Raw genomic sequence first — 25,242 nt, forward strand, 5'->3', positions numbered from 1 at the left:
CTAAACCGAGGCACTCCCGCATCGCAAAATACTATATTAAAGTTATTAATCCCTAATCTGCTGCTCCCCGACAATGCTGCAACTATACTAAAGTTATTAACTTCTATTCCCCAGCACCCCAACATCGCCCACACTATAATAAAGATATTAACCCCTATTCCACTGCTCCCGACACCGCCGACACTATAATAAACCTATTAACCCCTAAACCGCAAGCCTCCAACAATGAAATATACTAAATTAAACTATTAACCCCTAAACTATAAGCCCCCACAACAAAATAAACTAAATTAAATGATTAACCCCTAAACCGAAAGCCCCCACATTGCAATAAACTAGTTTAAACTAGTAAGCCCTAAACCTAACGCCCCCTAACTTTATATTAAAATTACAATTTCCCTATCTTAAATTAAATTAAAATGTACCAGTCAAATTAAAAAAAAAAAAAGTTTAAACTAACAATTAAATATAACTATTAAACTAAAATTAAACTAACTACCAATTAAAGAAAACTAAAATACACATTAAAAAAATCCTAACACTACTATAAAAATTACAAAATATCTAATTACAAAAATAAAAAATACTAAATTACAAAAAATAACAAACACTAAATTACAAAAAATAACAAACAAAATTATCAAAAAATAAAAAAAAGAATTACACCTAATCTGATAGCCCTATAAAAAAAAAAGTCCACCCAAAATAAAAAAAACCTAGCCTACAATAAACTACCAATAGCCCTTAAAAGGGCCTTTTCTTGGGCATTGCCCTAAGTTAAACAGCTCTTTTACCTGTATAAAAAAACACTAAGACCCCCCACAGTAAAACCCACCACCCAACCAACCCCCCAAAATAAAAACCTCTCTCTAACAAAAACTTGAGCTACCCATGCCCATACAAATGCCCTGAAAAAGGCATTTGTATGGGCATTGCCCTTAAAAGGACATTTAGCTCTTTTGCATTGCCCTGAAAGGGGCATTTAGCTCTTTTAAGAAAAGCCTAAACCCTAAACTAAAAAAAAAAAAAAAACACCCAGGCGGCAGAGGTCTTCATCCAGGCGGCTCCATCTTCATCCATCACGGACCGCGCATCTTCTTCATCCCTGCGGAGGCGGAGCGGTCGATGCACAGAGGCAGAGGTCAAAGGCGGAGGGTCCAGGCGGAGGTCCAAGGTGGAGGTCCAAGGCAGAGGGTCCAGGCAGAGGACCATCAATCTGACGTGGAGGTCCTCTTCATGCGATTGTAAGGCCGTACACTGAGGATTAAAATGCAAGGTACCCCTTTTATACTGGGGGGTACCAATGCATTCCTATTGGTTTAAAACTTTGAATCAGCCAATAGGAATTAGGGCTGCTAAAGTCCTATTGGCTGTTCAAATCAGCCAATAGGATTTAAGCAGCTCTTATTCTATTGGCTGGTATTTTATTATAGATTAGGGTTTTTTTTATTTTGGTGTTTTTTTTTTTAAAGGGTATTGGAATAGGAATAATTTTTTTATTTTATTTATTTTTTGTAATTTTAGTGTTTTTTTATTTTTTGGTAATGGTAGGTTTAGTGTAAGGCAGCTTAGGTTTTATTTCACAGGTAAGTTTGTATTTATTTTAACTAGGTAGTTAGTAAATAGTTAATAACTATTTACTAACTAGTCTACCTAGTTAAAATAAATACAAACTTACCTGTGAAATAAAAATAAAACCTAAGCTAGCTTAAATTTTATTTTACAGGTAAGTATGTATTTAGTCTTAAATAGGTATTATTTAGGTAAGAATTGTAACTTTAATTTAGCACTATTTTAATTATGTTAAAGTTAGGGGGTTAGAATTTAGGGTTAGGCTTAGGGTTACGGTTAGGTTTAGGGTTAGGTTTAGGGGTTAATAGTTTAATTTAGGTTGTTGTGATGTGGGGGGGGGCTGGCGGTTTAGGGGTTAATAGGTTTATTTAGTGGTAGTGATGTGGGAGGCCAGAGGTTCAGGGGTTAATAGCTTTATTTAGTGGCGGTGATGTTGGGAAGCGGTGGAATAGGGGGGTTAATAGATTTATTATAGTGTGGGGCAATGTTGGGGTGCGAGGGAATAGGGGTTAATAACTTTAGTATAGTGGCAGCGATATCGGGAGCAGCAGATTAGGGGGTTAATAGATTTATTTAGGTGGCTGCAATATCGGGAGCGGCAGATTAGGGGTTAATAACATTTATGTAGGGTGTCGGCGATGTCGGGGGCTGCAGATTACGGGTGTCTAGACTTAGGGTTTATGTTAGGGTGTTAGGTTTAAACTTGACTTTTTTTCCCCCATAGACATCAATGGGGCTGCATTACAGAGCTTTTCATTCCGCGATCTCAGGTGTTAAGTTTTTTTCTAACCCGCTCTCCCTATTGATGTCTATGGGGAAAGCGGGCATGAGCACAGCAAAACAGCGCTTGTATTTTGTGCGGTATGGAGCTCAATGCAACCATATCGCATGCACAAGCCGGCTGCTTCAAAACTTGTAATGGCTGTGCTATACTTTCCCAGTATAGATTGTGTTAGAATAGGATGTGCTGGCTATGGAATCCTTGTATTTTTCTGACTTTTTATCTTATCTTATAATTTCTAACTATTCTTTAGAGTAATATATATATATATAATATATATATATATATATATATATATATATATATATATATATTATTTTTTTATTATTTTATTACCAAAAATTTATATATATTTATTTATGAATAAATAGAACATATTCTACTACGTGAAGAATATTGGAATGTGAAATATTCATATTTCATGTCGGGTTAGCACAATTGTGAAAACGCAATTGGGTTTTGTGCGTGACTAAGGGTGTTAACATGGTTGCAACATTTTAAGTTTGTCTTTTTCTATGCTTCTGGTTACACTTGTGTGAAAACTTTTTACTTTCAGTTTGTAATACGTGCGCTACCTGACACACGCAAAAAAATTCTATCTAGCGAAGTTAGCACGCAAGTATTGTCCCACTCATAATCTAGCCATATGTTTATGTCAAAAAGTTGGATGAATCAATGTTGTGGGAGGTTCAGGGGCCCAATTTTTTGCAGGATTTTGTGAACCATTTTCTTACAATGAAATTACAGAGAGACAGAGTCCAAAATCCGTACTATGTAGGTCCTATAGCCAAAGTAGATCAATATGGGTTTTAATACATGAAGACCTGACGAGCAATCTGAATTTTTGAAGTGTTTTCAAAGAGAACAAACATAAGATATTTGGACTTTCAGACTGATCTTAAAATTTACTATACACAAGATATTGAGGGTTTAAAGGGATACTGACCCCAATTTTTTTTCTTTCATGATTCAGATAGAGCATGGCAATTTTAAGCAACTTTCTAATTTACTCCTATTATCAATTTTTCTTTGTTCTCATGTTATCTTGATTTGAAAAAGCAGTAATGAAAGGTTAAGAGCCAGCCCATTTTCAGTTCAGCATCTGGGTAGCGCTTGCTGATTGGTTTGCTACATTTAGCCACAAATCAGCAAGTGCTACCCAGGTGCTGAAAAAAAAATGGGCTGGCTCTAAAGTTTACAGTAGTGCTTTTTCAAATCAAGATAGCATGAGAACAAAGAAAAATTGCTAATAGGAGTAAATTAGAAAGTTGCTTAAAATCTCATGCTCTATCTGAATCATGAAAGAAAAAAATTGGGTTTAGTGTCCCTTTAAGATTGGCATCATTGTGTTTTAAAGAAAGTGTGATTTATATGACAGGAAACGATACAATGAAATACAGAAAAATGGGGGAAAAAGAAGATATAAAATATTATGATCCTTTTTAAATCACCCCATTAGCATCTGTGTGCATTGCTATGTATAGATACAATTCTAACCTGAGCATACTATTGACTATACTTCCTTTTGAAAATGATCACAAAAGACAAAAGTGTTACTCTACATCAGCCATTCAGTGGTGCATGTATGTCACACATATGGAAGGAATTGCTGTACAACACGCTTTACGTGGTGGTGAATGTAGGGTAGGTAAATACTGTTTGGAATGCCTGTGCTGTACTAAACAATGTTTCTACAACTTTTGAATTGAAAGGGTATTTTTACCATGCTTGTCCTATTTGTTCCAATGAAAATGATACAAATAAGGTAATACATTCTAAATACATACAGCTGTATTATAAATTACCTTTTTAAAAACATATCTTGAAATCATGTGTTTTTTGAGGTTTGAGTTATCTCAGAACATGAGTGGCTAGATATGTTAGCAACAGACAAAGAGCTACAAGCTTTTATTATTTAAAAGTTCTCACAACCCTTGGATTCCAGAGATGCACTTTACCGAAGTTGATCAAATGTAAAACAGCCTCCTGGAGAAAGTAGCGACTATTATGACTTTACCAGTTTGTACCTGTTTGTCAACAAGCCAAAAGTTAGCCTGCTGGGAACCTACAATTTATTTATGATAATTTCAGGAATATCAATTCTTATTTTGGTTTTGCTAAAGTAAAAAATCTTCCACCAAAATGAAATGGTAAGCTTAAGTTTCCACTTTGCTTGACCCATGCCACCAATAACAAAGTGAGACAGTACGATCAAGTGATGAACAATGTGCTCTAGCTGTGGAAAAGGCTAAAACATTTCTAAACTCTAAGCATTTTGAAGAGTATAAAAATAATAGGTACATTAAACTACAACGAGGGATAAACTGGAATCTTCTGGGTACCCTGCATGGTGCACTGATGATCGAAAAAGGACACAGTACATTCAAGATTACCACAAAAGGGTTTACAATTATGCCCCCAATCCTATACCAGTAAACCCTCTCAAAAAAGGCACAGTTTCTAAATTGGTTTTTAAATTCTCTGTGGGGTAAGTTTGATCAAATAAGTAATTTGTCCAACATATGCATTGTGACAGACCATTATGAGGCTTTTCAAGTATTTTTTTTTAACCATACTATTGGAGGTGTCTGCTTTGGATTTCATAGATAGATGAAACAACAATGCTTATTTAGAAATATGCAAAAGAGAGGTATGCAATCAGTAAAAATGTTAACATCTTTATAGATTGTTTTTATTATAGCATATGCCAGACTTGAATTTTACAGGGTACTGGATGGGCTACAAGAGAGGAAGCTCTATCATAACACAGACTCTGCAATATTTTTTAGCAAAGGATGGTGAATGGAATCTTCTTCTGGATGATTATCGCAGGACATTCAACTCAGTAAAAAAAAATTCAGTAAAATTATTTCATAAAACAAATTTGACACCAATCTGACAAGCTTTTGTCCCACAAACCTGATAATATTGTGTGGTTTTAAGCAGGCTGGCAGAAATTATATAATGAATTATTATGTACTTTTCCATATATTACATTTAGAGAAGGTCTTTCCAAAACATTTGTTAATGAGGATTTATTTCCACCTGATAAAACAAATTAAACAATTTTTGATGATCTGATGAACCCTTGCCAGTGGTAGCTCTGAAATTGAAAAGGCATTTTTTTTTAAATATGTACATCATAGAAACTTAAGTATCATGTATCTGTACAAAACATTTTTGGCAGGGTACTATCACAATTAACACAAATATATGAACTATACACACACACACACACACATATATATATATAGATATATATATATATATATATATACACACATAAATACATATATACATATACACACACAAATACAGATATACATATACACACACACATATATATATACACACACATACATATATACGCATACATATATATATATACACACACATATACAGTATATACATATACACATATATATATACAGTATATATATATATGTATACACACACATACATATATACGCATATAAATATATACACACACACACATAAACATACACACACACATATACATACACACACACACACATACATACATACATACACAAACATATACACACATACACACATATACATACACACACATACACACACACACATTCATACATACATACATATTCCAGTACATGAAGAAAGGCACTCACTGGTCTTAAATATATAAAACAATGTTTATTTACAAACATAAAACGGGGCATAACGTTTTTGTGCCTATTGACAGCACCTTTGTCAAATGCCTAAAGTGGTTCAAAAATATGAACTAAAAACAGACTGTTTTATATATATATAGATATATATATAGATATATACATTTATATATATATATACTCACACACACACACCACACACACAACTATAAAACATGTATATACAAATATATGTACTGATATATGTACTGTATATGTACCTTTTAAAATTCCAGTAGATGTTACAAATTACTACTTTAGCAAGACAGATGTAATATGGAAAAATCAAATTACTTTTTAAAACCTTTTACAGATGCCACACGGATAACTTAGGGTTATTTGTTGGTAGTTTTAGGAGCCACTACAACCACAGAGTATGCCTGATGAATACATTTTTAAAAAGTCATGCTCTAAAAAGTAAAGTCATGCAACATCAAACATTACAGTGTGTAAACATGTTTAGCAGAATAATTTGCAATTGGGATGCTTTAAAAATGTGAAGTCGTTCTTCACCAGGGATAAAAAAATGATATTATATGTGATGCTTCTAAAGACTTAATACCTTCTTTATTGTGAAATAGCACTGAGCATTCCTAAAAGTTTAGATTACCTTGGACAACACAGATGAAAGGACATCTTAAAAAAGGTAGAGTAAAATGTACGTGGTCCCACAACATGATATGAACTGATTAATACGTATTCAACAGGGGTAATAAAAATTATTAGTCACACAGTTACAGCCTGTTTGGATGTGGAAATTGCTGATATCTTAAATAATCATGATCTACCAGAGATGTAAAAAAATAAAAATACAAGTTGTATTGCAAAAATAGCTGATGCTTACTAAGCAAATTTCTAGGAGAAAAAACTATTATAAACACTTTTTTATACCACCTGGTAAATCTGGTCCTGTTGCGCTTAACACAAATAGTGCTACCTCTATTGAAAATTGTGATAGAAGTGTTTAAAGGGACATAATACTCATATGCTAAATCACTTGAAACTGATGCAGTATAACTGTAAAAAAGCTGACAGGAAAATATCACCTGAGCATCTCTATGCAAAAAAGGAAGATATTTTACATCACAATCTCCTCAGCTCAAGCAGAATAAGTTCTGTGTAAAAATTTATACTCAACTGCTCCCAGCTGCAGGTAAAAAAAAATAAAAAAAAAAAAATGAAGAAATTGAACAGCAGCCAATCACATCAGCAGTGCTGAGGTCATGAACTTTTACTGTATCTCATGAGATTTGGACTTGACTCTCAGGAGATTTCATTGTAAACTTCCTTTACCTGATTGGTGAAATAAGATGAGAGTGCACGATGCTCATCCCTTCAGATGTCCCAGGACAGACACACTTAAAATGCTGCTTAGAAATCCTTTAAAATGGGAGGTGGCTACTGAGGGAACTTTTGCGGTAAAATATCTTTCTTTTTTACATAGAGATGTTCAGGAGATAGTTTTCTAGTCATCTTTTTACAGCTATGCTGCATCACTTTCAAGTGTTTAAACATTTGGGTATTATGGCCCTTTAATGAAGTTATTACCAACATGAAGGACCAGTTTAAGAAAGATGCTGGAAATGGTACAAACCAAACACACCACATCCTGGAATGACAAAGAGGAGTTTATTTACAAAGAGCTCAAAACATTCCTGGTTCTTATATTTTAGATTTAGTATGTGGGGTTTTGCAAAGTCACAATGTTAGCATGCGCAAAACACCAAAAGACTGGGATATTTTTATGAAAGCTATAGCAGAACTGCACATAACTTCATCAGTGGTATTCAACACTACTAATGAAGAAACATTATGATTATTATTATCATTTATTTATAAAGTGCCAGCAGATTATGCAGCGCTATACAAAGAATAAAAACATTACAGGGATACAGTAATAGACAAACAAGTACAGTAGGGGTAAATAACAGTTGTAGGTGCAATTATTGAGTTATACAAAAGGAGAGGAATGCCCTGCCCTTGAGCACAATCAGTAGTTTTTCACTTTAAATACAAAGTGGCCTACAAGTAGAGAGGCTCTCAAGCTTACAATCTAAAGGAGAGGGAATGGACGCAGAAGATAAGGGAGAAGGGAAATAAATCTGATATAAGGCAGGGTAAACTGAGAGTGAGTGATGATATAGGGAAAAAAAGTGTTTGGTGACTGAGCAAAAGAGATTTTGAAAAGTGTAAAAGAATGTGGTAAAATGTCAGTACAAAGGCTGTGAGTCTGAAGTGGTTTCTTTATCCTGGATTATTAGTGACAGCTGCACATAATTACTGTTAGAAGGTGTGTGTATATATTAAGGTAAACACTAGGGGTGGGGTTGGTGGTGGGAAGGGGACTGGAGGGCTAGTGCGTGCAAATCTCTGGAGTCTGATGTTAGGCTTTGCAAATCTGATGTTAGGTGGGAGGCTGTGGAAAGAGAAACAGGGTAGACATGCCTGGTGAGAATGTTTAGGGGGGGAGGAGTGGTTTGAAGCACAGCAGGGTGGGTGAAAAGGTTTGGAAACAAAGTTTGGAGAAAAAAAGATTGGAATATTACAATGATATTTAAAAATAATTCCATGATAGCCCAACAGAAATAAGAAATAGTTGCACTCATTGAGGCATATTTAAGAAATGTCTTGTGGACCTGATCCGACAGTGCGGATCAGGTCCGCAAGATATCTCTGAATGCTGAGAGCAATACATGCAGACTCGCGGCCAATGGGCTGCCAGCAGGGAGGTGTCAATCAACCCATTCGTACTCGATCAGTTAGAATTGTTGCTCTGAGCAGGCGGACAGGGTTATGGAGCAGCGGTCTTTGTGACCGCTGCTTCATAACTGCTGTTTCTGGCGAGTCTGAGTCCTTTCGGAGCTTGATAGATAGGCCCCAGTGTCTTGATTGGAGAGAGACCAGTCAGGTGAATTACCATGTAAAATGTTTTTTTCAAATCTCTGGAGTCTGATGTTAGGCTTTGCAAATCTGATGTTAGGTGTGAGTCTGTGATCATTTAAAAATACAAATTAGGGATTTGCCCCTTTTACCACAGGCATCACAGCATCATAAAAAACATGCAACACCATCCACAGGTCTAACCACTGCTCATAGGATATCTACTAGCGAGGAAAAGACCTTGAGTACCTTTTAAGGCCCACAGCAGTGGTGAAGTTTGTAAATGTTATAAATTTGTCTTGATTGTTGTCTTTCTTGCAATGCAAAGATGTACAAATATCTATTATGTGTAATCTTTATTCTGATGTTTTATGGAGTCATAAATAAACTTTAATAAGAAAATACATTCTGCCTTTTTAATTTAATAATTTAAAACCTAGATTACAAGTTTTGCATTCGGGTTTTAACGTTGAAAAAAATGGTAATTTCAGCGTTAAAACAGCACCGCAGCGATTACAAGTCTTGTCGGTATAGCTGTACCTCAAGCCTTTTAGCCTGTAGCGCAACGTCAGTCCCGCTCTCGTAAAAAAATATGTTTTTCATGGACTTCCATAGCGCTGCCATTACGAGTTTTGCGGTGAGGCTAAAAAGCTTGCGTTCCAGCCTATACCGACAAGATCCGTTTCACAATCTGAGAGCAGTAGTTATGAGCTTTATCCCACAAAACTGTTACATAAAACTCATAACTAAAGTGCTACAAAATACACTAACACCCATAAACTACCTATTAACCCCTAAACCGAGGCACTCCCGCATCGCAAATACTATATTAAAGTTATTAATCCCTAATCTGCTGCTCCCCGACAATGCTGCAACTATACTAAAGTTATTAACTTCTATTCCCCATCACCCCAACATCGCCCACACTATAATAAAGAGAATAACCCCTATTCCACTGCTCCCGACACCGCCTGACACTATAAATAAACCTATTAACCCCTAAACCGCAAGCCTCCAACCAATGAAATATACTAAATTAAACTATTAACCCCTAAACTATAAGCCCCCGCAACAAAATATACTAAATTAAATGATTAACCCCTAAACCGAAAGCCCCCACATTGCAATAAACTAGTTTAAACTAGTAAGCCCTAAACCTAACGCCCCCTAACTTTATATTAAAATTACAATTTCCCTATCTTAAATTAAATTAAAATGTAACAGTCAAATTAAAAAAAAAAAGTTTAAACTAACAATTAAATATAACTATTAAACTAAATTTAAACTACTACCAATTAAAGAAAACTAAAATACACATTAAAAAAAATCCTAACACTACTATAAAAATTACAAAATATCTAATTACAAAAAATAAAAAATACTAAATTACAAAAAATAACAAACACTAAATTACAAAAAATTACAAACAAAATTATCAAAAATAAAAAAAAGAATTACACCTAATCTGATAGCCCTATAAAAAAAAAAAGTCCACCCAAAATAAAAAAAAACCCTAGCCTACAATAAACTACCAATAGCCCTTAAAAGGGCATTTTCTTGGGCATTGCCCTAAGTTAAACAGCTCTTTTACCTGTATACAAAAAACACTAAGACCCCCACAGTATAACCCACCACCCAACCAACCCCCCAAAATAAAAACCTCTCTCTAACAAAAACTTGAGCTACCCATGCCCATACAAATGCCCTGAAAAAGGCATTTGTATGGGCATTGCCCTTAAAAGGACATTTAGCTCTTTTGCATTGCCCTGAAAGGGGCATTTAGCTCTTTTAAGAAAAAGCCTAAACCCTAAACTAAAAAAAAAAAAAACACCCAGGGCGGCAAGAGGTCTTCATCCAGGCGGCTCCATCTTCATCCATGCACGGGACCGCATCTTCTTCATCCCTGCGGAGGCGGAGCGGGTCGATGCACAAAGGCGGAGGTCAAAGGCGGAGGTCCAGGCGGAGGGTCCAAGGTGAAGGTCCAAGGCAGAGGGTCCAGGCAGAGGACCATCAATCTGATTGTGAGGTCCTCTTCATTGCGATTGTAAGCCGTACACTGAGGGATTAAAATGCAAGTACCCCTTTTATACTGGGATACCAATGCATTCCTATTGGTTTAAAAATTTGAATCAGCCAGATAGGAATTAGGGGCTGCTAAAGTCCTATTGGCTGTTCAAATCAGCCAATAGGATTTAAGGCAGCTCTTATTCTATTGCTGTATTTTATTATAGATTAGGGTTTTTTTATTTTGGGTGGTTTTTTTTTTTAAAGGGTATTGGAATAGGAATATTTTTTTTATTTTATTTATTTTTTGTAATTTTAGTGTTTTTTTATTTTTTGTAATGGTAGGTTTTAGTGTAAGGGCAGCTTAGGTTTTATTTCACAGGTAAGTTTGTATTTATTTTAACTAGGTAGTTATTAAATAGTTAATAACTATTATTAACTAGTCTACCTAGTTAAAATAAATACAAACTTACCAGTGAAATAAAAAATAAAACCTAAGCTAGCTTAAATTTATTTTACAGGTAAGTATGTATTTAGTTTTAAATAGGTATTATTTAGGTAAGAATTGGTAACTTTAATTTAGTGCACTATTTTAATTATGTTAGAAGTTAGGGGGGTTAAATTTAGGGTTAGGCTTAGGGTTACGGTTAGTTAGGGGTTAATAGTTTAATTTAGGTTGTTTGTGATGTGGGGGGGGCTGGCGGTTTAGGGGTTAATAGGTTTATTTAGTGGTATGTGATGTGGGAGGCCAGAGGTTCAGGGGTTAATACTTTTATTTAGTGGCGGTGATGTTTGGGAAGATGCGGTGGAATAGGGGTTAATAGATTTATTATAGTGTGGGCAATGTTGGGGTGCGAGGGAATAGGGGTTAATAACTTTAGTATAGTGGCAGCGATATCGGGAGGCAGCAGATTTAGGGGTTAATAGATTTAATTTAGGTGGCGGCAATATCGGGAGCGGCGAGATTAGGGGTTAATAACATTTATGTAGGTGTCGGCGATGTCGGGGGGCAGCAGATTACGGGTGTCTAGACTTAGGGTTTATGTTAGAGGTGTTAGGTTTAAACTTGACTTTTTTCCCCATAGACATCAATGGGGCTGCATTACAGAGCTTTTCATTCCGCGATCTCAGGTATTAAGTTTTTTTCTAACCCACTCTCCCCATTGATGTCTAGTGGGGAAAGCGGGCATGAGCACAGGCAAAAACAGCGCTTGTAATTTTTTGCAGTATGGAGCTCAATGCAAGCCATATCACATGCACAAGCCGGCTGCTTCAAAACTTGTAATGGCTGTGCTGTAGAGGGTGAAATAACACAACTTTTGTTGCGTTTGTTAAATTCCCGATAGCGCGCATAACTCATAATCTACCTTATTGGAAGCTAAAAATGTTAATAAATATCAATACAATTAAACAATATGTTTAAAGATTAACACCCACACTAAAAAAATACATATATTTTTAAGTATAACATTAAAATAACTATTAAACAGCACTATAAAACAGGCAATACACAATAAAACGTGGTATGGAGTTGGGAAAAGTGTGGTGTAAATAATGGAGGAAAGTGGGTGGAGACCATGGAAGAAAAGTGGGCAAAGATTTACATTAAAATTGGTGGGGGTGTTGCAAAAAAGGGCCGTGGTACCTGTCAAATTAATATTGACAAGTTATTCATCTCTTACTACTGAAGATGGGCAACCCCTTGTGCAATAATGATTGAGATCATTTTCCAACTGTTTATTGATAGATGCAGTCACAAAGAAGATGTAATCAACGAGGCAAATGAAGACCTGCTCAAAACATAATTCAAATATACAAGAATTAGTCTAAAAGCACACTATAAAACCCTGTTCTTTAGCAGCATTTATAAGACCCATTACTGCAACCAGCCTGTTGATTTTTTGGAATGTTGTTGAACACCTTCGATCTGGCAATGACTTACAAGTGAAAATCATTGGGGGGAGAAAATGGGATTCTCAGACAACTGCTTTATTCATATTCTGACACACTACTCAGCATCTTTCATTTGTTCATGCAGATTCTTAGTACCTAATTGTTCTTTTTTTCCAAAGAACCCTATCTGACAGATTTTGACTGTTATGTTCAATTGCCTCTCATAATATAAAGCATGAACCTTTCTGGTTAAATTTACCTGTGCTATACTTGAAAGAACAAAAACTTTAAAGTACTTTAAGAACACAAGACTTGTATTATTTATAGATGTATTTAAGTGATATCTAACATGCTAAACTTTTAGGACTTTGTATTCAAACAATAACATATTTGGAGAGTGCTCATTCAATGTAAATTTGACTTAAAGTGATGATAAATTTAAAATAGCAACTTTTCACTATATTAAAAGGCTTTAGATTATAAATAACATGAGACTCTATAAGTGCAAAAATAATATTTACATAAAAAAATAAATACCTTATTTTTATTCCCCCCTTATCTGTGCCCTGGCCACGTCCATAAGAAATCCTTTGGGGCCTATCTATCAAGCTCTGAAAGGAGCTTGAAGGTCCGTGTTTCTGGAGAGTCTTCAGACTCGCCAAAAAAACACCAGTTATGAAGCAGCGGGTCATGTCGGACAAATCGGCCCTATGTGTTTTATTAGCAGCATGTTCCCGCACTGGCTGCTTTGAGGGCTTTCATTAAAGATTCCAAGTAAAAGTGTATTTATACTTAATACCCAATGAAGCTTCAAGTAAACTGTGAATTCTCTATTGCATAGAGATTCACTGTTTTATTGCTGCTGTTTCAGCAGCACGTGTCATCTGTGCAAGATACCTCTAGCACAAATGAGCATTTGATTAGTTGTTCCTAATAGTAAGTGTAAACAATGTGTAACCACAATTAATTTTTCATATTTTGAGGGGCAATCTTTATACCCTTTATGGGCAGTATCATAAGCTGGGGGTTGGAGGGAACATACATTTTTAATAGGCCCTTTATTTTATACATAAAAGATCCATAAACTTTATTTATAACTGCACTTGCAGCAGTTTGGAATCATTATTTACAGTTCTCAAACAGCAGCGCAGAAGCATCTGCTGATAAAATACATAGGGCATACGTGCACCCACCTATTGACTGCACCAGATACCTGTGAAAAATGTTGAAAAAATTGATTTCACACAGAGGCGGCCAGGGGCACAGTTAACGCTAGTCAAAAAGGGATGTACTTCCTAGATTCATTCTGAAGTATTCGATAACTCCAGACTAGTATCAGAAGCCCTCGGCTGAGTATTCCCAAAGGCTGAAATATTTAAATAGTGTCCCTCATATAACTCCGCACTAACATCATTCTCACCGTCTTCAGTCCTCACCTTTATTTCTCACCCCTCCTACCCTTCTAGATTGTAAGTTCCCATGGGAACAGCACCCTCAATACCCCTTGTATTTGTTTTATAAATTGTTGATTCTGTGTCTTAAAATTTGTATCTTCACTGTACTTTTATCTTTGTACCCATGGTAGAGTGCTGCAGATTATTTGGTGCTTTAAAAAATAAAGAAAAATAAGATAGTAATAATATTCACTGGCTGTTCATGCTTGTGAAGGTAATCAGTAAAGTAATCTGCTAATCATACTGAAGTCATCACCCAGATGTTTTACCTTAGCTGATGACTTTACAAGTCTGATGATGTGCAAGTGACCTTCTAAAGTACAGGTAGCCCTCAGTTTACGCCGGGGTGTAGGTTCCAGAAGGAATGGTTTGTAAAGTCGAAACTGTTGTAAATTTGAAACCCAGTTTATAATGTAGGTCAATGGGAAGTGAGGGAGATAGGTTCCAGGCCCATGGATAAGTAACACCTAATACATTATTTTTAAATGCTTTGAAATTGAAGACTTATAAATGCAAACAGCATTATAAACCTAATAAAATAATCACAGCGCATCACACAACAAAGATAAATAATTAAACTAAGTTAAATGAACAAAAACATTTGCTAAACAGCAATTATAAACCTAATAAAAAAAATCACACAACACAGACTTCACTTGGATTATTCTGCAAATAGTTCTTTCTATGCATTCCAATCTGGACTGATTTATAGACAGGAAGATCTTGTTCCTTAAAAATCTGCTCGATAGCTCAGGTCTGGTTAAACTGATTGATTTCAGCTTGCTTGCCTTGCTGCAAAAGACAAGCAGAGCAGCTCCGCCTACTGGCTATTTTAATAAATGCACTGCTTTCTCAATGCTTTTCAATAGCAGTCACATGACTGGAAAAAAAAAGGTAGTTATTCTGAAACGGTGGAAATTGAACCGTTGTAAAGGCGAGGGCCACCTGTAGTTTGATGATTATCAAATGACTCCAAGATGGTCTCTAAAGGTAATCCTGTTTTGTCTTGGTAAGGTGGAAAGAAAAAATAAGATATATATAAGTGCATAAATTATATTAAGAGGAAAATGAGAGTCGCTCAATGTTATATTTATGAACTAAGCTTAATATAGTGAAAAAATGCTATTTGATTTTACCATCACTTTAAATTCTGCTTGCAAGTATACCTGGAGAGAGACTACACTTCCAAAATGTATTCATTTTACCACACTAGATCTAAATGCTTTAGAGAGAATTTGAGTAACACATTTGTAAATGTAAGCCAGGTATACTAGCTGGCGCATTAAACTTTTTAGCTTGGCGAGCTGTGATAAATTACATTTATTTTTAATACCAATAATAATAATAAAATGGGTGAAATTATTATTTAAACTTAGGATATGACACCAGCAGATAATTGCTGTATCTCATAGTTAACCTAGCTCTTAATAAATTTTGGAAGAATGTTTTATTTTCTAATTGTGTCTGCCTGAGGCTCCCTACTCCAACCCCTGGCACAGATACATTGATGTACAATTACAACCATTAGTCAAATGGATGGGAATCCTAAATCAGAGATTCCAGTGATTTGATTAAAATACTGAATTCAGTGAATGAAGTAGACGATTATGACCTGTTAGTCACTATAGATGTAAGGAGTCTATATACAGTCATTCCACTTGCTGAGGGACTAGGAGCAATACCGGCAGCACTAACACAACTACTCATATGTGGAACCACCAATTCCAAATTAAAATAACTAGAGATGTGCCTCAAACTGAAATATTTTAGGTTTGAGAAGAACTTTTATCAACAGCTGATGGGGGACGGCTATGGGGGTCAAACATGTCCCGGCCTATGCCAATCTCTTTATTGAAACAGTATGAAAAGGAAATAATGGGAGTTATATGACCATGAGAGCATCAAAAGCTACAGAAGGTACATAGATGATTTATTCATTATCTGGCGAGGAGATGAGGAGGTCATTGGTGTATGGTTGAACATAGAGACAAAACTCTACTACAACTGGAATCCCACTGATTTACAGACTTGGCACCCTTTAACAAGTCCAACACTGCTCTGCTTTCTATGAGAAACCCTGTATCTCTAGGTGAACTTGATGCTACAAAACCTTTTGTTGGGGCACCATACCTGGGCGGACTCCATGAGATAGTGGGGTCTACCATGGGCTTGGTTGTAATCTTTACCATAGTACTAAAGTGGCTGGTAAGATAATGGGACAGGACATTGAAATATGTTAAGTTCATAATAACCAATGGGCGGAGTAAGGAATCTGTCTGATATGAGGATGATACCATGAATGACACTATTAATACCGCAAATGTGAGATGCATGGTTAATACCATTATTGGGACATAATTCAAACTATACATGACTTTGACACCATACATTATCTTGGAACGATAAGTATGGGAACTATATACTGTACCTTGATTGTCACTTGTGAAATAATTGACTAACGATTAGACGTATAAGGTCTTTTTATAGATCCCAAAAGGACACAAGGTATATAATATATCTGGTTTGATTTACAAGTCTCTGATTTCCACTTGGTAATGATCAGTCCAATGATTATGATACATGAGGTCTGACTCTACCACCTAAGGAGGATTTGGCACACTGATATTGTGATTATTATGGTTCATTATTAACTTATAGATGGAACAATATTTCAATAAATAATGGTGAGGGGCGCTATAAAAAAGCTTAAGGATAGATGGGGTACATGAAATTAAAACGTTTATATATGTGAACAAATTATAAATTTATAGAGTGACATACGAACTGTATGGAATCATATGTTTACTAATCTTATAATTAAAAATTCCTTAACATATATCAGAATAAATCGCAATGGGAATCACAATATAAATCACAATATAATTCACAGTGTGTATTTTTCATAAAAAGTGTATAACTAAAAAAGTTGTGGCCACAACTGTAAGTTTAAAAACATCCGTTAGTACGGAAGAACTCAAAAAATGTAGATGATTTAGGCACAAAATACGTAGTGTCAAAGATAGGACACAAATTATATTGTATGTATAGTCCCACAGTCTGTATTATCAAATCTGTTTACAACTCAGTGTTGGGGTTATGGTATTAGAAATACGATTACGCTGTCATGATTAGGATTATCCTGTCATGAATAGGATTTAGTTGTTCTCCAGAGAAAACACAATATAAAGTTTATGGAGGATATAATACATATACCAGCTTGATTTACCCGGGGAATCTTACCAGGAATCAGTTGGTGTGTGTTGTTTTAAATAGAAAGTTCATACCACCTGGGTGACACTGTTTTCTAGGATCTGGGGAAACGTCTTCTCTTCTGTTGCTTCAGTCACATCGAGGTGACAATGTCCTTAGGTACCGGGAGAAGCGTCTACTTTCCTGCTGCTTCCAGCATCTTTAAGTTGAATCAAAGTCTTAATCCAACTTTCAGATCTATTATCTGATGACCGAGGATAACGTAGATACCAGAGAGGAGGAATTGAGTAGTACAGATACTTGGATTGGTGTAACAGCCACACGTGTTTTTACACACGTGTGTATTCACGGATCCTTCCCCCCCCCCAGTGACTGAAGACGCTTTTACAATTATGTTAGCACAGCTGAAAACTGTTGTGCTGATTAAAGAAGCAAAAAACTGGCTTTCATTAGACTAGTTGAGTATCTGGAGCATCAGCAATTGTGGGAGTAAGATTAAAGGTTCAAGAGGGCCAGAACAAAGAACTTTCTTAAACTCATCAGTCTATTATTGTTCAGAGAAATTAAAGCTATTCCATGCGAGAAATTGCCAAGAAACGTAAGATCTTGTACAACGCTGTGTATTACTCCCTTCACAAAACAGACTGCCTTTAACCAGAATATAAATTGCATTTGGAGGCCCTGGTGCACAACTGAGCAAGAAGAAAATACATTAGTTTCTAGTTTAAGAAACAAATGCCTCACAGGTCCTTCATACTGCCAGCTATTGTAAATAGTACCCAAAAAAACACCAGTCCTCAACTTCAACAGTGAAAAGACAACTCCAGGATGCTGGCCAATAAAAAAGAAAATATTAAGATGGGCAAAAGAACACAATCGCTAGACAGAGGAAGATTGTAAAAAAAGTGTTATGGCCTGATCAATCTAAGTTTGAGGTGTTTGAATCACAAAGAAGAACATTGTGTGAGACAAACCACATGAAAAGATGCTGGAGGAGTGCTTGACACAATCTGTCATGCATGGCGGAGGGAATGTGATTGTGCTTTGGTGGTGGTAAAGTGAGATATTTATACAGGTTAAAGGGGATGCTTTCACTCCATTTTGCAACATGCCATACCCTGTGGACGAGGCTTGATTTGAGCCATTTCCCCCTACAACAAGACAATGACCCAAAGCACAGCTCCAAACTATAGAGTGGCAAACACAATCACCAGATCACAACCCTACTGAGTAAGAAGTGCCCATCAAGTAAATCCAACTTGTGGGAGGTGCTTCAGGAAGCATAGGGTGAAATCTCTTGAGATTACCTCAACAAATTAACATCTAGAATGCCAAAGGGTTGCAAGGCTGTAATTGCTCCACATGGAGGATTCTTTGACATTGACATTGTTCATGTGACAACATTGAAGAATTTTCACTTTGCTACAAAGTAAAGTAGTGAGTGTACAGCCTGTATAACAGTGGAAATTTGCTGTCCCCTCAAAACAAATCAACACACAGCCATTAATGTCTAAGCCGTTGGCTACACCCCTAAGTGGAAATGTCCAAATTGGGCCCAAAGTGTCAATATTTTGTTTGGCCACCATTATTTTCCAGCACTGACTTAACCCTCTTGGACATGGAGTTCACCAGAGCTTCACAAGTTGCCACTGGAGTCCTCTTCCACTCCTCCATGACGACATCACCTTCCGTTTGAGGATACTCCACAGATGCTCAATAGGGTTTAGGTCTGGAGACATGCTTGGCCAGTCCATCACCTTTACCCTTAGCTTCTTTAGCAAGGCAGTGGTTGTCTTTGAGGTGTGTTTAGGGTCGTTATGTTGGAAATTCTGCCCTGAGGGCCCAGTCTCCAAAGGGAGGGGGATCATGCTCTGCTTCAGTATGTCACAGTACATGTTGGCATTCATGGTTCCCTCAATGAACTGTAGCTCCCCAGTGCCAGCAGCACTCATGCAGGCCCAGACCATGACACTACCACCAACCATGCTTGACTGTAGGCAAGACACACTTGTCTTTATATTCCTCACCTGGTTGCTGCCACACATGCTTGAAACCATTTGAACCAAATAAGTTTATATTGGTCTGATCGGACCACAGGACATGGTTCCAGTAATACATGTTTTTAGTCTGCTTGTCTTCAGCAAACTGTTTGCAGGCTTCCTTGCGCATCATCTTTAAAAGAGGCCTCCTTCTGGGGATGATAGCCCATGCAGACCAATTTGATGCAGTGGTGCGGTGTATGGTCTGAGCACTGACAGGCTGACCCCCCACCCCTTCAACCTCTGCAGCAATGCTGGCAGAACTCATATGTCTATTTCCCAAAAACAACCTCTTGATATGACACTGAGCATGTGCACTCAACTGATTTGGTTCGAAAAGGGTGAGGCCTGTTCTGAGTGGAACCTGTCCTGTGAAACCATTGTATGGTCTTGCCCACCATGCTGCAGCTCAGTTTCAGGGTCTTGGAAATCTTCTTATAGCCTAGGCCATCTTTATGTAGAGCAATTCTTTTTTTTCAGATTCTCAGAGAGTTCTTTGCCATGATATGCCATGTTGAACTTCCAGTGACCAGTATGAGAAGAGTGTGAGAGCGATAACACCACATTTGGGCCTATTTTGGCCCAATTTGGACATTTCCACTTAGGGGTGTACTCACTTTTGTTGCCAATGGTTTAGACATTATATGGCTGTGTGTTGAGTTATTTTGAGGGGGGACAGCAAATTTACACTGGTTATACAGGCTGTACACTCACTACTTTACATTGTAGCAAAGTGTCATTTCTTCAGTGTTGTCACATGAAAAGATGTAATAAAATATTTACACAAATGTAAGGGGTGTAGTCACTTTTGTGGGATACTATATTATTATACAGTATATATATACCATATAAGTTTTAAACTCTATAAAAAAATATTTAATATTTATTTGATTTATTTTTAATCAGATGGTGTATATATGTGTATTTATGTATTTGAATGTATTTTTGTTGTGTTTAGGTGCAGATTATTTTTAAACCCTTAGCCTTTATTCTAGGGGGTAGATTTACTAAGGGTTGAGCGGACACGTTTCGCTGTAGCATACGCTGTCGGCATTTATCATTGCACAAGCATTTCTAGTGAAATGCTTGTACAATGCTGCCCCTACTTACTGGCAGCCAGTAGGCCGCTAGGAGGGGATGTCAATCATTCCGATGATATCTTACGACTGCTGCTTTTTAACTTACATTTCAGGTGAGCCTAAAACAATTTTCATAGGAAGCAGCTTTGCTGCTTAATAAATCTACCCCTAGCTTTTAGTCGGGTTAACACAACAAGTGCAAATTTAGGTTGCGCTCGAGCAAACAAATTTATTTTTAACTTGTAATATACAGACAATTTAGTGTGGTAATAATATTGCTTATCATAACCTACGTCCCTTATAATATAGCACAATATTGTTAATTTATGATTGCAATGAAGTGTTTAGGTATTTTTAAACATGATTATTGTAAAATTAATAAAATATAAAATTATTAATTGCACATAGATCATGAATTGCTATTAAAGGGACAAATAAGAGTTGAAAAAATGTGTTATGGTGTTTTATTAATGCAATATTGATTGCATATGTGTTTAACTTCTGCAGTTTATAATCTAAAAGAGGGCATTTTAAAATAAACTAAACATTTTGGTTTTTGAAAATAAAAATATGTTACTTTACTTAAAAAAATTGTTTTTATGACTCTAGAGCAGTGCTTTCCAAACTGTGTGTCGGGACACACTAGTGTGTCGGCAGCAGTGTGTAGGTGTGTCCCTGCTTCAGCACAATTTTTTTTACATTTAATTTTTTTTTTTTTTTTTTTTGGTTTCTGACTTTCCGCCTGCCTGCTATGCATATTACATGGTTGACACGTGATTGATACCTAGTGGGTCACAGATCATCTTAACCTATTGACTCAGCTCAGTGGGAACTGAAACTATTCCCATTGGCGGCTTTGGCGGCACATTGGCTCCTGACTGCCCGTGTAGTCTCCTTAATTGGCTTGTGACTGCATGTGTAGTCAGTCAGTGGGACAGCAGTGTGTTTGCAGCGTGGGCAGTAGTCAGTAGGGCTCACAGAGCTCTGAGGGTGGCAGCTTAAACGCTGAGCTGAAGTCAGAGGGGTTTTTTTTGCGGCTAGCTCCTAGTAGTGCATTGCTGCTCCTGCTCTTGATATATGGATAGGAAGTGGAAGCTTAAAAATGCTTGATGATGAAATGCGTCTTTATCTAATATTCCACCAAATATTCAGAAATTGTGTTCATCCCATCAACCTCATAAATCCCATTAAAATAGTAAGTAGCTATTGGTGTTATTAAACATTTTTTTAATTCTTGCACATACTTACTGTTACTTGTAAATACATATTATTATTATATCATTTATGTATGTGTCTATGCGTATATTTTAAAACAAGTTAGTTTAACCTCCTTTTTGCTAGTACAACTGAATTAATTACCGTGTCGCAAAATGATGTAGGTCTTAAAAGTGTGTCACCAACATGAAAAGTTTGGAAAGCTCTGCTCTAGAGCATTACCTTTCATGCCAACATAATTTTAAACTTAAAAAAATACTTATTTTAATGTCCCTATAATGTTTTTTATGTAAATATTTTTTTTTTTTGCTTGATTATTGATTTTTTATATGCATTATACAGTTAAACATCCCTTTAAAAGGAAATATACTCTAGTCGTGAAAAATCAAGCAAAAGAAAACATTGAGATATTACCTTATTTTCTGGTATCACCAAAACCTCTAATATATTTAAAGGTAAAAGGTTTTTGCAAGGGGGTTTATCTAATTTATGCCTTTGTAGGCTGAGATTGGTATCATTAGAGCTACATTTACTTTTGATTACTCAGAATTATAGACAAGCATGTTGTTCTATTTAATAGTAGGTTGTGAATGATTGCGTATACATTGCAGAGTACTGAAGGTCATACCACTGTGCCCTCTTGTCACTTAATTGCCAGTTATGACTTTAAAATTCATCACAAATCTCCATGAACATAATCCCAAAAGACATTTTTCACATTTCATCTCAAACAATATAAATGTGGCACATTGACAGATTTTCTATTCAGTGATAGATTTTCAAATTCTCTACGTCTTTTGGCAAGACAAATGGGAGGCATAGCAAGTGGGAAAAAAGTTAAATTAATAGTCAAGCGTACTTTTTTTTAAAATTCTGATGACAATGTAATAATATGAGGAAATCTTACTATGATTTACTCTTGACACTTTATGTAGCTGCCAACATTAATTTTCTACAGAAACATTTTTATGGTTTTCAACTGTCTCAAACTGTCTCAGGTTTCTTGAGTACCTCATAGATGAGAAATAATGTATAATCTTTTCAGTTTATTTTTTTAATAGTTACTAATCCAGAAGTTCCAGTATAATTGTGCCCTTTGGTAGTCAGTTTATTATAAAAGGAAAACATGGAAAGCAAAGGGGCGCCACATAGCGTGATCTTGTATTGTTACAAATGAATGTAGGTACACTAATAGAGCTCCATTTATACAGATGTGGATGCTTCTTCGGAGGCCCATCATTTCAGGCTAACCTCTCCCCCACTTAAAAGGGGGTGGATTGAATTCATCCTGAACCAATACGATCGGTATGATTGACAGCCCGCGTTAGTAGCCGATTGGCCACCAGTATTCACGGGGCAGCATTGCACAAACATTTCTGATGAAAAACTTTTTTGGGGGATTATTTTGATTATAAAAGGACATGAATTTAATACAAAATTCCATTTTGACATGTACTTTATAGGGGTTTGATACAAAATAAATTGAATTAACACTATGGTCTTTTGATCTTTTGCAGTGCAGGCACACTCACATGAGCCTGAGGCCGTTAGTTAAGAAGCAGCAACCATACAGCCACTGCTTCCTAACCTCTGTCAACAGACTTATCTGTTGGTGATGATTGACAAGACCTGCTCTTGCCGAAGTGGTTGTGTGAGAGTTTGGGGTGGGGCCCACTGGGAAATTCTGCTGCAAAAAGTGCATTGGGTGAGGAACTGATAAGGACATTTCTGGTTTGCTAATAAATAGCTTAATACTGCAAATCTGAAGCCTTCCCCACAGGCAGAAAAGTGTTTCCTTCCTTCAAAAAAGTTTTTCCTGTCTACAGAAAAGCCTATACTTGCCTTTTGAGTAACCATTTTGAACACCAAAATGATTTTGTTAGTTTGTTATATAAAGGGACTGCTCAGGTTATGTTTGTAAATAAATGCAAAGAATCCAGCAAAATTCTCCAAGTCTGCATTCATATGCCATAAACAGATAATTATTTAAAAGAACAGTAAAGTCAAAATTAACCTTTTATGATTCAGAAAGAGCATGCAATTTTAAACATCAATCTCTCCCACTGGTGCATTGGGCTCCATCAACAAAGGATACCAAGAGAATGAAGCAAGATTGATTATAGAATTATATTGGAAAGCTATTTTAAATTACATAATCTATCTTAATCATGAAAGAACATCTTTGAACTTCATTTTCTTTTTAATAGATGATTACTTGCACTGGTGGAGAATCAGGTAATATAGTTATTGAAATATCTGGATTTCCATATTTCCATAGTGCCTGTAGCAGAATCATCTATTTGCTTGAATACATTTATTGAACAAACCAAAGGGCATAACCAGGTATTCATAGTGCCCAAAGATTGTATTGCACTCAGTCTACCACTCATCTCCTTTTTTGAGCTGGAGAGACCCTGGGCAGATCTCTACCCTTGACATGAAACCAAAATTTTCTTTCATGATTAATAGGACATACCAGTTTAAACAGCTTTCAAATGTACTTCTAGTAACCCATATGCTTCATTTTCTTTTATCTTTTATTGAAGGAGCAGCAATGCATCGCTGGGAGTTAGCTGAAGACAGCAGTGAGCCAATTACTATGGAAATATATATGCAACCACCAATGCCAATTAGCTCCCAACTCCTGAGCCTACCTAGAAATGATTTTAAACAAAGGATTAGAAGTGGACAGAGCAAATTTGATAATACAAGTGAATTTGAAAGTTGTATAAAATGTTAGGATCTATTTGAATCTTGAAAGAAAAGTTTGTGGTTTCTTTCCCCTTTAAGAAGGAACATGATAAAAGCGTTTTTTGCTTAGTGTGATGAGAATTCATTAGGATATTTCTAAAAATGTAATTGAAACTGGTTTAGAAAACCACAACACTCTTGGGGGCATATTTCTGATTGTGCGAGCAGACATGATCCGATATAGCTGATCATGTCCGCTGCACATCGATAAATGCCGACAGCATACGCTCTCGGCATTTATCATTGCACCAGCAGTTCTTGTGAATTTGCTGGTGCAATGCCACCCCCTGTAGATTTGTGACCAATCGGCCGCTAGCAGGGGGTGTCAATCAACCTGATCGTATTCGATCGGGTTGATTTCTGGCGATTTCTGTCTGCCGCCTCAGAGAAGGCGGACAGGTTATGGAGCAGCGGTCTTAGAAACACTGGGCATCAAGTGAGCTTGATGAATATGCCCCTTGGGCTGAGCCATGAAATGTTAGTGATACAAAACTAGGCAGTAGCACAAAATCACTGAGCAAGCTAAAGACCTCAGTTCAACTTCAGGTACGACACCTAATGCTTGATAATTATCAACATATTTTAAGGGTTATTTTTCACTTATTGAATTTCACAACTAAAAGGACTTGATAAACCCCCAGACAACACTTTTCAACGAATTAAAGGGTATCCCAA

The sequence above is a fragment of the Bombina bombina genome, chromosome 7 (assembly GCF_027579735.1).
Source record: "Bombina bombina isolate aBomBom1 chromosome 7, aBomBom1.pri, whole genome shotgun sequence".
Lineage (NCBI taxonomy): Eukaryota > Metazoa > Chordata > Amphibia > Anura > Bombinatoridae > Bombina > Bombina bombina.